Here is a 14,999-nt window from a genome sequence, read left to right on the forward strand (position 1 = left end):
TTTTGAGAACCTACATACAATGTTGGGAAAACATTGACTGAATCAGATGGCTCCATTGGCAAGATTAGCAAACGTAGGCATGTCATACCAGCAACAAACGCTGACACTACACTTCCAAGTACATCTGACCATAGAGAGTAATAGGATACGGCGCATGTCAAATTTGATTGATTGCTGACCTTATGACCTGATGACCTGTACAGAATATGTGCCCCCGCCCCGCCCCCCCCCTGTTCGTGTGGTCATGTGTTAGAGGGTGTTTGAACTTTTGGGGCCCATTCCCCCCCTACACCCCCCAGTTTTATCTCCCTTATGGTTGTTATCTATGAAGCAGGAATGTCTGGGGCTATAGATAGCGCTGGGGCCTCAGCATTATAAATGTCCAGAACAAGGCTTTCGAAACCCAGAACCGTAAACCCTATTTTTTAAACATGGATTTTGCAATCAGTGGCAAAGCTGTGATGACTGTAGCCTCGGAGGCAGGACCGCGTCTGAAACATCGAGAAAGGGCAAAGTATACAGCCGCAATATACGATGCACCAAAAAAGCGTTTTTAAACGTGTATAGAACCCAGATACCGCCATAACGGCGCTGAAAGATGAAGTGTTGATGTCTAATGGACAGCATTGGGGGCATCTGTTTGATTACTTGGCCTGTAGCGTGAAACTCTATACGTTAGCCGAAGGAGAAGAATATACCAACCAGAAATTAGGCGTGACTTATGATGTTGAAGACTGGACGGTTTTTCGACAGGTTTTGTGTCCCGAACTGAGCCGTATCACCAAGGGTTACAGCTTGTTCACAGGCTACGAGACCCGTTGGGAAGGTACCCCGGACACCTCAGGAAGAGTATTTCACAGAGTTAAATTACAACGTATAAATGGACGGCCTTGCGGGTGCGTGGAATTTTACGTCAGCACCGCGAAATCCGAAACCAAAACATCAGGGCTGGCGGTTCGGACGGGGATTTCCGGCTTCGAATGCTTATACCCCTTAAAAGCTGGCCTTTAATGGAATTGCAAATGTTGGAGCTGTTGGACTCTCTGTTTGTACAGAGCCAAAAGCGCCAGAGCATTGTACGGATAAAGAAGTGCATAATATATACGAATCCTGAGGATTACGACTCAAAGCAACCCCAAGAAGATACAACGTCAGGAGAGGCAGCCCCAAAGAAAGCGAGGTAAGCTGTGTTGTTAACCCCGCCCAGATACCCCGAGGGTTGGTTCAAGAATAAAAGGCTGGTTCTTAAAACCTACAGTTCTTAACCTACGCATTGACCATGGATATTCCTAACGCATACCCGAACTCCGAAACGGCCTGGGCTCCCGACACTAAGGATTGTATGCCTCGCAGCCCTCCATTCTACTCCCCCCTGGCAAGACCCTCGACACCCCCTACCTGTACACAACCTGAGGACGTGTTTGATGGGGTGGTCAGTACTATTTTTGTTGACACAATCAAGGCCTCAGTAGCCGCGCTTTTAGACGTGGTGATTGGAGAATATATACGAGAAAAATGCATCGGTTGTGAGATTAATCACCCCAGCCAGCGAAGGCACCCCTGCCTATACGATCCCCCAAGATACTACTTCTTCAACAATTTTGAGGCGCTGGTGAAAAGACTTTGGTCCCGCCGGTTTATACCATCGCTGGTCAGAGCCCTGGAGGCTATGGGCCTTGTGCCGTCTATCCCCAGAGTTTACGGGGTAACCGAAGCGTTCCTACACGAGCTGAAGGAGGCGATTCACATACACCAGGATAACAAATACAGGGAGGCTGTGGTGTCGGATGTGTTGGCTTTCTGGCTCAATAAACCCCAAGAGCCCGAGTGACATTTTTGTTATTTAGATGTAGAGCAATGGGTAACTATATGTATACGATGTTAGATAGAATAAATACATTTTTTCTTTTGAGAGAACTTACAAGTGTTATGCATCAAATTATTGAAAATAAAGTGAACAATGTCTCGTTCTACAAAACCCCCAATTCCGGGGCTAATGTAGAGCGTGTTTTGAAAATGGACCAAATCATGACTCATGTACGCCATGCTGGCGAGGTTCTACAATGGACACAAATGGTAACCCGGCTTGGTGGTGATTCTGAAGAACTAGAAACAACCTTGTCTAAGATTTTACTTTATTTGTTTGAAACACCCTTTAATTGTACCATGTATCATATTTGTTGTTTATATACTTTTATAGCGGATGTGTCTGTTGTAAAAATTCAGCGAAACAAACCTGTTAATCTAACCCAAATATACAAGGTTTTACATGATTCGATCATAGAGAAAGGGGGGGCATGTATCCTGCAACGAATTAGGGATTGTCTGTATACGTAATACCTAATGTTTTCATGAAAATAAAAATCCCAAAAATGAAAATGAAATGTTGTTGTTATTTGAAAGTGGCTCATTAACATTATTGTAGAGAGGCAAGAAGGATGGCAGAGCAGATTTTGAAAAACATTTATTATAATCCCTCTAACCCGGGGTCTTATGGTGGTAAGGAGCGTTTACAGCGCGCTTTAGCCGAAGAAACAGGTCACAGGTTAAGCGATGCTAAAGTCACTGAGTGGCTATCCGAACAAGATGCGCACACTCTACATAAACCCGTGAGAAAACATTTTCCTAGAAATAGAGTTTTTTCTACACACCCATTGTCCCAATTTCAGGCGGATCTATGTGACATGCAGGCCCTTGCAGATAAAAATGAAGGAAACCGCTACATGCTAACGGTCATAGATATTTTCTCTAAAATAGCTTTTGTCCGGGTCTTAAAGAATAAGAGCGGCGCTGAGGTGACCAGGGCATTTGCCTCTATCTTGAAGGAAGGAGGCGCCCCCAGAAAGTGCAGACCGATGGCGGAAAATAATTTTTTAATAAGACCTTTCAGAAACTAATGAAAAAGCACAATATAGTACATTTTGCTACAGGATCGGATTTGAAAGCTTCTGTGGTTGAACGCTTTAACAGGACTCTGAAGGAGAGGATGTGGCGCTATTTTACAGCGCACAACACGCATAGATATATCGATATAGTTCAAGATTTAGTAATTGCGTATAACAATAGTTATCATAAAAGTATAAGGATGAAACCCTCCGAAGTCTCTTCGGAAAACTCTTTTCAAGTCTTTAAAAATCTGTATGGTTTGCTCCCTCTTCGCCGTAAGAAAAAATACATTTTAAATTTATTGTGGGGGACTTGGTTCGTATATCCAAGTTGAGGGGTGTTTTCGATAAAAAATACGTGGAAGGATACAGTGATGAGCTTTTCACGGTTACAGAATGTCTGCCGCGCATACCCCCGGTCTACATATTAAAAGATTATGACGGGGAACTTATAACGGGATCTTTTTATGAGCAGGAATTACAGAAGGTAACGGTTGGTAAAGACAAGGTGTTTCACATAGAGGAGATTCTAGATCAAAAGAGAGAGAAAGGTCAAAAATGGGTGCTGGTCCGCTGGAAAAACTGGCCGCTAAAATTCAACAGCTGGGTATTAGAGAAGGATGTAGGGGAGGCATCAGGGGTTAATTTAAACCCCCATGCATGATAAAATACATCCTCATTCGGGTGTACAACGGAGGGCATAATGGAACACAGCGGCTTCTACCTGACTCTCCCCAGTAATGCGTCAGCACACATATATCGTAATAATCAGAGTTCTAATTATACAACCAATTTTCAAAAGCCTATAGAGTTATCAGAGGCCTGGGAAGTAGGGCTCAGCGAGATTACATACCCCCATAGCTGGTATAATATCAAAGATAAGGACCGGGAATTTTATTTCAAAAAGTTAACGGAACCTGCTAAATTTATTAAGGTTAAAAAAGGGTTCTATAGAACCGTCGAAAGGCTCGTCTCGAGTTGAATGAACGGCTATCGCAGAACAGTATGGAAATATTCCTGATGTACAACCCTATAAATAAAAGGGTACAAATCTCAGGAGATGCTTCCGGGGATAAAGACCAGTGGTAATTTAGCCTACATGTTAGGGATGGGGCCCAATACATGGACGTATGTGAGAGATAAATTATTCCCATTCCCCGCGGATATACATGCAGGATTTTACAACATATTTGTGTATACCGACATCATATCCTATCAAAGGGTCGGAGACAGCTGTGTGCCACTCCTGAGAATGGTTCATATAGATGGAAAGGATGGGGACATCGTCACTGTCACCTACGACAAGCCACACTACGTACCTGTAAGCAAGAAATATATTGAAAACATTCTTGTTGAGCTTAAAACGGATCAGAACGAAAACATTGAATTTACTTATGGTAAAACGATTGTAAAACTCCACTTTAGACCACCAAAACCTCTCTACATATATAATATTAGTATTATATATTTTATATACATAATACATCTAAATTAAAATTATGGAACACCGACATCTCGACCCTAACCGGTATGTCACATACTATGTGGATCAAGTGGGTAATGGGTTACCAGGATATTATGGATCGCCCACCATGTATGGTTCGGGATCGGAGGGATATTTCGTAATCTCTTTAGGATGGTTTTACCGTTTATGAAGAGAGGCTTCAGCATAGCCAAACCGCATTTAAAATCAGCAGCAAAAAATATAGTAAGTGAGGTTGTCGCCAATGCGATAAACAGAAGGGCGTCACCAGATGTCGAGAGTCAAGAAGGCTCAGGGTTGATGATGTTGTCTCGAAGACCGAAAAGAGACCGCCAGGTATAAGGCGAAGACTTGAGCCTAAAAACGGCGGTTAACGGTTAAAAGAAACTCAGTTAGTCAAAGACGGGGTAAAGTGAGGAGGTCTGGACCAAAAACGGTAAAAGAATACTCGGAAGTATTTTCTAAAAGAACAAGCACCATGGCTCTTTTACACCGCATGTCCTCTGAAGCTATAAAAACAGAGCTCGATCTTTTCACGGCCCCCTTAACCCAACATTCAGTAGAGAGGTCCAGTTATGTGGAGATAGCCCCACTCTCTGCCATTACAGACAACGGGCCCATAGAGTTTTTCATACCAGGCAACGGTGACAACTATCTGGACCTCAACAACACCTTGGTGCATTTGCGTCTAAAAGTAACCAAAAGAGATGGTACTGATATTGCAAACGATGCCAAAGTGAGTCTCATTAATTACCCAGTGGCCACCATCTTCTCCCAAGTGGATGTGACTTTGGGGGAACGGCTAATCAGTCAAAGCAGTGCCACATACCCCTACCGTGCCATCATGGAATGCTTACTCAACTACTCTGAAGACACTCTCAAGACCCAATTCAGCGCAGGGCTTTTTAGCAAGGATACTGCAGGAGGCTCTATGGAATCGACAGACCCATCCACAGGTGCAAATAAAGGCCTGGCCGCCCGGGCTCGCTACTGTGCAGAATCTCGAGAGTTTCATCTGCTAGGCCCTATACACTCTGACATTTTCTTTCAAGAACGTTTACTCTTAAATGCGGTTGATTTAAGACTAAAATTAACCAGGTCCAAGGATGAGTTTTGCCTAATGTCTGCAACAGATGGGGACTTTAGCTTAAAAGTGTTGGGGGCCACGCTTTTTATTAAAAAAGTATCGGTATCTCCGGCAGTTCGTCTGGGTCACTCACAGGCTTTGCTGAAAGGAAATGCCCTTTACCCTCTCCAAAGAATTACCATGAAAACCTTTAGCATACCTGTGGGCAGCAGAATCTGCAGTCAAGAAAACCTATTTCTAGGCCCTTTACCGCGATACGTAGTTATAGGTTTGGTTGATCACGCCTCCAATACGGGCAGCTTAAATAAAAAACCCTTTAATTTTCAACACTTCAATGCAGAGTATGTCGCTCTGTGTCAGGACGGACGTCAGGTCCCTGCTAAGGCTTTCCAACCGCAATTTAATAACAACATATCTGTGCGAGAATTTTACAATCTATTCCTGGCTACCGGGAGGCATCTAAAAGATCTCTCTTTACCTATTGACAGAAATGATTTTGCCGAGGGTTACACAATGTATGCTTTCAATTTATCCCCAGATGATGACACCTCAGGAAATCTTTCTGTGGTGTCCCAAGGTAACCTCAGGCTGGAAATGCGTTTCCGTACACCTTTAGCCTGTACGGTTAGCATGATTGTTTATGCCTGCTCTGATTCAATCTTGGAGGTGAATAGCCGAAGACAGGTTTTAGTAGATTATTATTAAGGATCGTTGAGCAAAAGACATGAATACCCAAGAGTTGGAAGGGCTGACGAGCCGACTGATTGGAAAACAATTTTGCGGAGTGTTGGCTTGTGATGAATTACCTATGGAGAAATGGAAGGTGCGGCCTGTAATGTTTATTGTCAATACCCATCCTAAAAACATGCCGGGTGAACATTGGCTAGCTGTGACCTTAGAAGAGGAAGGAGGAAGAAAAATCTCAACTTTTTTTGATTCCTATGGTTTCCCACGCGGTTTTTCACATTTCCCCAAATCTATTAAAGAATTTCTGACCAAAAATGGCTCAAAGATATACTACAATATCAAACAGGTGCAAGATACCCTTTCAACGACATGCGGTCAACACTGTGTATTCTACCTATGCCAAAGAGCCCGGGGAGTTTCTTTTGAAGATGTTATGTCTCTTTATAAGGATGATTTAAGAAGTAATGATAAAGTTGTAGCTTGTTTTGTTAGAAAATATCAAAAGTGTTCAAATGTGTATCCTCTAAGAACGTGTAATCAAGGCGTATGCTCACGCCAAATGTTTCAAGAATGCCACAAATGTTAAATTGCTTATTTTTCAAATAAAATTTATTGAATTTAATCATAGTCATTCAAAAGTCATTCAAAAGGCTAACCACCCAGAGAGATCGGGATTAGGGAAAGGTCCAGAGGCGTTCAGGGGGGTAAATGGGTTATCGTCATTCATTTCATAAGGATGCGAGGGTTTTGGGGCATCTTTAGGGGTGCTGTATCTCGGTGACGGTTTGTGTTTTAAAGAGTGAATCTGTTGCCGAATCTTATAGTTGGGTACACCCGAGAGGGGTATGTTGAGGATGGCCAGGGCCTTAAGAAACTGAAGCCACCCTGGAGGTCTTCGGTCATCAGCCACCTTGTGGGCAGATGTGGTACTTTTAAGCAAGTCAAGTATATGTGAACCCTTGACAACAGCCCCCTGAAGGATAAACTCTCCTTTGTCATTCCAAGTAGCTGCCCCATTTGAGTCTTTTAGCTTGTTCATAATGTAGCTAACATTTTTCCTGTTACGTGCCGGAACATGGGTTAACAAGTCATGCATAACTTTATCTTCAACAGGCATTTGATCTTCAGATGGTAAGCTCGCAGGTACCGGCCTTACAGGGGCGAGGCTCGTCATCTTTTAAAGGGTCCTGTAGGGAAATAGTTAAATGGCCTGTCTCTCTCTCCCCTTGTTTCACCAAGGACAAATACCTTTGCAAGAGGTTTGTGTATTTTTGGACCTTATCATAGGGGTTCAATCCTTTTTGATTCAAAATATCCTTCATGGCCGTATCCAAATCATTTTCCGCTGTTTGTCTGATATTTTCGGGGGCCCCTGCATTTGTTTTTTTAAGTCTATCCAACTCTTGTTGTGGCACCAGATACATTTTATTGGCCATCACCCTATGTGTTCAACCACCACGTCGGGCTGCAATAAGGCTGGTGATGAAGGGCACGGCTATACTTAGTAAAGGTAGAATAAAACCGCCAGACTGTTGTATGCTATGTCGTTTCTTTTGAAGACTGACCCGTTTATTGGCAAAGAGCTTGATCGAGGTCTTTTGTCTCTTTAATTTTTTCAATTGTGTCAGGGTGAGTGGAATGCGTCCTTTGAGAAGATTCAAAGCAATCTCATATAGGGATAATATGAGATCTGAAGAACAGTGACCCAAGATGGCCTTCCGTTCATTAGATGTAGCCCCAACTAGGCTTCTCAAGAGGGGCAAGTTTCTTTTTAAACGCAGAGACATAGCGGCTACTTTTTTTTAGGAATGTACACAGCCGGCCACTCCCACGGGAACAGACCGGTTCGTAGCCTCAGGTGTTCTGGAGTATTTGCTTTTAAATCCACGATTAAATAAGAAAATGGCGCTTGGGTTGCGTCCTCGTAGCTCTCCATAAAGTAGGATTTCCTTCCCGGGTACATCTGCTGAGCTAGAGTGTTAATTTGTAGTTTGTCTCTAGGATTGTTGAACAAAACCATGTAATTGGCGTTCAAACTGATGGTGCGGCTATTTTTACCTTGGTGAAACACATTCTGCATCAAGTAAAGCACGGACAGGTTTCTATGATGCGTATATTGGGTAAACGCTCGGGCAATTTCGGGATGTTCGCTACCTGCAAATAGCATATCGTCCAAAACCAACAGATTGTTTTTATGAGGAGGTAAAAGTTCATCATCAGACAGGGTATCAGGTATTCCTTCAACAAACTTGATTTTTATTGTCTTCAACAATTCATCATACAGAGAGGTTGATAACATGAATAACACCACACAACATTATCAGGCTTTTGAGATAACACATGTTCAGAATTCTCTAAAATACTTTTTACAAAACAAGTTTTACCACTATTCGAAGGCCCTGCGATTAAGGCCGAAAATGGTAGTTGCAACCGGGGGTCAAAACCTTCTACAGCAGTCATTATATCTTAAGCTTTAAGATCCCTGTAGCTTGTAGCATAAGTCAACACCCAAAGGGGGTAATGTGGTCCAGTCAGGCAAAAAGCAGTCTCTTGTCATAGACAACCCTGAATCTTTTAGTAAGTGGGGCCTTCCTCAGATGGAAGCCCTTTATTTTACACAACAATCTTTTTGTAGGAGCTCCTAAATCTCAAAGTCACTATTCCTGTCATTTAGGAACCACCCCTCAAACAAACGTGTGATTGATTCCTAGTTTTTACACGAGGTGTATTTTTTTTCATAGTTTTTGAGTCACGCCTGACACACTGCGGCCTGTAGCATAAGTCAGTAGCCATAGGGCAATGTAGTCCCGTCAGGCAAAAGCACTCTCTTGTCATAGACAACCCTGAATCTTTTAATGAGTGGGGCATTCCTCAGATGGAAGCCCTTTTTATCCCTAACAATCTTTTTGTAGGAGCTCAAAATCTCCAAGTCACTATTCCTGTCATTTAGGAACCCCTCGACCAAGCGTGTGATTGATTCCAAGTTTACACGCTGGGCATTTTCATAGTTTTGAGTCACTCCTTTGGCTTTCAATACCACGTGATTCTTTAGCGTTCTAAAAGCATAGCTTTTGGGCCCACAGGATGACCATTCTGTGATATGGTCACCCTCTGCGAGTTCGCTCGTTAAGCCACCCAGATAGTTGCTGAGTGGGGGGGCTCCAATCCCCTGGTTTGCTTACATAGACCACAGAGTCTGTGTCGTGGTAAAGTACCCGCCTCTGAAGCTGCTCCATGAGCTTGTACAGTTCAAGTCGGCCATAGGCCGTGGTAAATGCTGCAAGAAACACATTTACATTACCCGGGGGTAGAACCCACTTCTTGTTACGTCGCCATTGCACCAAGGCAATGTCTTGACTCAAGAATGAAAAATGTGAAATTTCGTATTGGTCCGAAAAAATGAATTCCAAAAATTCTTCAGGGTCTTTAATAATCGACGTTGTCAACATATTACACCTCTGCGCTAATTTGCCCCAAAGCGAATTTAGGTACAATTTCGACACATTTCGTTTGGTTTTGTTGACCTCTATTCTGTCAGGGTCAAGAAGGATGCCTTCTCTGTCATGATAGTCTTGAATGTACCTGTCTTTACTTTCTTGATCTGTGACCGATGCAGGATAGCCTGAAGCCATTTGCTTACATCTCAAGAAGGTCTTGATGTACTCTTTAAAAAGAGTGTCTGATTTCTTTGGAAAGTTCCATACTTCAAAGATTTTGGCCACACGATACCCCATCTCTAAAGCCTTAGAGAATTCAGCTGTGACCCATACACCTGTCAGTGCTCTTTCTTGATCTGTGTGATCACATGGGTTTTGTTGTATGTTTTCACTGCAGGTGCGACAAAGGGGAAAGAAAAGTTTTCCTTGAGGGCCCCTGTAAGGCAACACAGGTATAAACAAACCCCTTGGAGGGTAGACTGTTGCTTTGATCAGACCAAAATAGTTTTGAGGTAAGTCAAAATCACGATGAATAATTTCAGGATGACCTATAGGATAGCATGAGGAACTCATTACATGCGGATAAAGGGATGTAAAATCCACATAGCCTATTGTCTCGTCGGGTTGCGCTACATACCTCAATGTCAAAGCATTGGTACGGCCGTCATACAAGGCCTGTCTTGGCTCCAGAGGTTCTGGGATGTCAAAGCTGGAAAGGAATGCTTGAACATGAGGATCAGACTTTTTGAGGGCTGTCCATTCGTGCTCCCACAAAACAACCACTTTTAGACCGTAAGTAGCCTGTAACGAATCAACTTTGTCTTGAAACTCTTGGTACATTTCCCCAAAAGTATTTTGGGTTAGGACACATATGTTCTGGGGCACAAAGCAAGATTTGCAACCATGGAAGAAACAACCGTTGTACTCATACACGGTCTCAACCCCGTCAATCTTGGTGTAGCCATCTACATGGTAAGAGCCAAACGCCTTCTCCCCTCGATTCAAAGCATGTTGAATAAAAATGTCTTTATCCTGGGCCATATACTCTAGCCATTGAATGGACCCACTAGAGTAGGCCTTGAACTGGCGTCGGTAGTTGTCAGGCGAGGGGATCGCTATAGAGGATGTCGGCATATAGTGTGTACGGTATGTTTTCATGCATGCCGATGCAATCGTTGTACAACTCCAAGGGTCAATACCTGCATCTTTGATTACCTCTTCTCTGAATCTGAGGCATCCTTCACGAAGTATAACCACATCATTGTCACAGTATGATTCCATCTCTTTATGGAAATCAAAGGTGCCATGTCTTACTGTCTCATACCAAGTCATGAATCTCTCTCGCTCTTTGGGAGACATTTGATCACACCCATACATTTCTGGGCTGGGATATGATCCTATATAGTGTAGATTCTCCTCAGATGTGAAGAAGTGGGGGAACCAGCCTTTCACAGAGTTTTCAAAACCCAAGGCCTCTGGCATTTGAGCCAATCTCATGGGTAAGAAGCTTAAACTGTCAATGTATCTCTGGTTGAAGGCGGGATCAACAAAACACAGGATTTTACTCCCTTGCGCTAGGACCCTCGGCGCTATGCCTTGCTTTATCAAGGGGTTCAGAAGAAGGTACGAGTCGTAGGCTCTAGCATTGTGCGCTATGAACGTAAAGTTTCGGTACTGTGGTTTTCTAAAATGTTTTAGAAAGAGTAGTGCACAATTGGATCCTTCTGCAGACCACTTTTCCCCCGTGAATGTCATGGTAGATACAAAAATAGGCAAATGATCCCCCGATTGTTGATTTGTCTCAAAATCATAGAACACATATTTCTCTGAAGGTTCATCTTCAGCCAAGGGCTGAATATAACACTCGTGTGTCACTTCTTGAACCACTTCAGCATTTCTGCTTTTCAGACCCCCTTTACAGATTGGACACTGTAGGATTCCACAAACATGTGGTTTAGGGCTATCTATTTTAAGGCTGTAATTGCAATGACATTTTGGGCATTTCTTGTTAATGGCACAAATGCTTACAGATTTACCGGCCTTAGGGTGCCATGTTTCAATTTTGTGTTTATCGTAACAGTAGGTCGAACGACATGTGCGATGGCAATCCTCACATGGTGTCAAGTTTAGGGTCTGCATATGGCACTCGGCATCCTGACATACCGAACAGTTATAACGGCACGAGTTCCCCCCCTTTCGGCTGTAGCCGGTATGGCAGGATCTACACACATAGGCTGCCCCTAGGAACGCCGTTACAACGGCATAGTAATGTTCGTTTTGCACATAAAATTACAGAATCTGGGGGTGCGGTTGGGGGGTGTTTTGGAACTTCAAGAGAGCTGCATTAGCTCTACTGTGGTACAAAACCACAATCTTGATATTCAGAAGGTTTTCAAATTTGACAATGTCTGAGAATGCCACGCCTTCATGGATCCCGAGACCCACCGCCGTTTGGATCTCTCTAGCCTTTTGCAATGCTGTCAGATCAGTACATCCGGGGTTAAGTAAATGCGCTAGGCCTATTGCAAAACATAGCTTATTATCGGGATTGTGAACGTTTATGAGGTAGGCCCTTTTATTGCTTATGATTTCTGACTGCATTAGGCTATCAAGCTTCCTTCTCTGCCCACCGCCCCCCTGTGGTTGACGTATTATTTGCACTACAAGCTCTAGGGTTCGATCGGCTATGATGGCTAAATTTGACTGAACAAGGCGTTCTACCAGCGCTGTAAATTGTTCAAGATCTGCTTCGCCATTGGGTAAAATAAGAGATACTGAATTATGCAGGCTATCTCCACATATTTCCAACTGTAAGACATCACGAGGTTCGCCATAATCTCTTGCTGTTTCTAACAGGTCATTCAGAGTGTCCATTATCATCATGTAAAATACAGCATAGTCAAGATTCTGATTCACACATAGGAAATTGAAAAACTGTCGAATCTCTGTATTGTTGAATTTATTCCTGTAAACAACCCTGACACGTCTATCCTGAACATCTGCAGCCAGATTTATTAGATAATTGTCCAATTCCCCAAAAACATCTTGTGGCGTTTCAGACTCTACGGACCTAGGCGTTACGGGTTGTTCTATCGTTGTCGGGTTTGTCGGGGCGGAAATTGTCTGACTCGCGTTCATACGATTAATTAAGGTTATGAGGGCTTCGGGAATCTGGGATAACATGTTTTCCTCAACCCCCCCTGACTGGTTCATACGATTAATCATTTCTAAGAGTTCGGCTGGAATCTGTGTTAATATGCTTTCATCTAACGTTCCTGAATCGTTCATACGTCTTATAACTTCTAGGAGTTCGTCTGGAATCTGGGATAAGAGGCTTTCAACTGTCTCCCCGTGTTGCGTTAGTTCTGCCATTTTTGGATAATTAAGAGTGTTCGTTTTTTTCTTTCTGTAATGGTTGGTGTTACATGTATGATTTTAGCGTCTGTATTCACGTTTTTTAATGGGGTTGCTGTTTAACATGCGTGGAATTGTTCTATGCCAGAATAACATATCGTCTCTGTACTGTCTCTCAATTAAATCCCCCAGTCGTTTGTATAGCAAAACATTCCTCGATTTCAAAGCCCTGGAAAATAATGTGAAAAACCTTTCTTGTTCGGCTGCAGGTATTGAGGCCGTAGAATTGACTGGGTTTATAAGGTTGGCCGCATCACAGAATAGCTGGTCATCAACATCTGACATGTCATTAAAAACAGGTCTCTTGGGTGTTTCATTCGGAATGCTCGGGGCGCCGGAATCCCCCAGCTCTAGATTTATGTGGTCGTCTGTGCCGTTTTTCGCCGGTGCGGAGTCTGAATGAAAATAATACATACATAATTACGTTATTAGATATAAAAATATATATGTTAGCTACATACAAATGTCAAATACCTTTCCGTTATAATAATATATATTAACAGTACATAGTTAAAATACCTCGGCTTTTTTGGCGCTTGTTGTGACGAATCGCCGAAACCGGGGGTGTGTGACTTTTTCCCTCTAGCGTTTCAGATTCTGCTGGGTCTGTCTCCGGGCAGTCTGAAAAAACATTATTTGTCCTTGTTTTAACATAGGCTATCAACAGATCTATAACTAATAAAAAGGCTGATAACTAATAACAAAACTGTATAATGGTCCCATACCTTGTCCCTGGAGCGCCGGCTCGTGAAGCAGCAAGTTCCCGGCCCAACAGTAGTTTTCGGGTGGGCTTGATTCTGAGCAGTGTACTTGGGCCACAGTTGATCGTTGCCTGTTGGGGTCTGGAATATGTCGGGAGGGGGTCGATGTTCCCTGGATTCGCGGTGAGTTTGAAAAAGCGCTCGTACAGAACGGTAGAATTGCATCAAAGTCCTGCGTGTCAGCTGGCCATAACGCATCCTTTATCATAAAGGGCTGTATGTCGGCTGTAAATACATAAAATAGTTTTTAAAAAATAGTACAACCTATTTTTAAAATGTTTATATATAAATATTTCTTGGGTATGTGTTTAATTATAAGGACTTACAACGAAAAAAGGCCGTTGGTGATTGTCTGCCAGACTTTTGCTCCTGCGAACCCCCATCATGTTCCAGATCAGGTAAATCGCGTAAAAGCTGCGTAAATGTCGGGGATCCTAGATTCCATTAGACAATGTTAACAGTTATACGCTATATCTACACTTTTTTTTTTTTTTTTAAACCTATATTGGGCTTTTGGCCTGAAATACCCAAATAACTAGGGTTTAATATTCCAATAATATTCAAACAAATCTTAAAATATGTTTTTTTCATTTACTCACCTCCAGAAATATCCATTATGCGAGATTCCCTTATTCCGAATATTATTATTATTATTTTAATCTGTCCGTGCAGCTCAATATTCGGGCCTTTATGTTTGCGCTAAAGCAATGCTGACAACGTTAAAAAATAGTTCTGTCCCTAACTATCTAAAAGTTCGGAATGAGTTTTTTGAGAGATGTATGCTACACGCCAACAACAGGAGGGGATGTCGTGACATTCTGTCTGCAAACCGGGTGTGTGGGGGACGCAGATTAGAGATATCTATGTTTAACCCCCGCTGTTCGGCTGATATCTCGACATGCCTTATGCATGATAGTGCACACCTTGGTTTCAAACGGTTCTCTACAGATAAGAGTTCTGGGACCCCCCAACTTTAGGATTTTCACACACACACACACACACACACACACACACACACACACACACACACACACACACACACACACACACACACACACACACACACACCTGTTGCTCCGCCTCAAGACCCCTCCCACACACACACACACAAACACTCGGATTCTATTTTACTTCGTGACAGAGTTGGAAGAAGTTGTTAAATAGGTTTTTCCCATAGTTAAAGGGTGAGATACCGTTTTTAAACATTCCTTTTATTGAATTCCAAAATATTTCGTACAACCTTTA

General features: G+C 42.8%; 1 long non-coding RNA gene across 1 annotated transcript; it reads right to left on the reverse strand.

Moving 5' to 3' along the window:
* Positions 1 to 8,370: 8,370 nt before the first annotated feature.
* On the reverse strand, positions 8,371 to 14,720 carry LOC115104894 (uncharacterized). Its single transcript, XR_010460372.1, has 4 exons — positions 14,081 to 14,720; positions 13,719 to 13,979; positions 13,513 to 13,614; positions 8,371 to 13,388 (listed from the first exon to the last, which is right to left on the reverse strand). It is a non-coding gene; the product is annotated as an uncharacterized LOC115104894 (long non-coding RNA).
* Positions 14,721 to 14,999: the final 279 nt, after the last annotated feature.

Source organism: Oncorhynchus nerka, linkage group LG21, assembly GCF_034236695.1.
Source record: "Oncorhynchus nerka isolate Pitt River linkage group LG21, Oner_Uvic_2.0, whole genome shotgun sequence".
Taxonomy (NCBI): Eukaryota; Metazoa; Chordata; class Actinopteri; order Salmoniformes; family Salmonidae; genus Oncorhynchus; species Oncorhynchus nerka.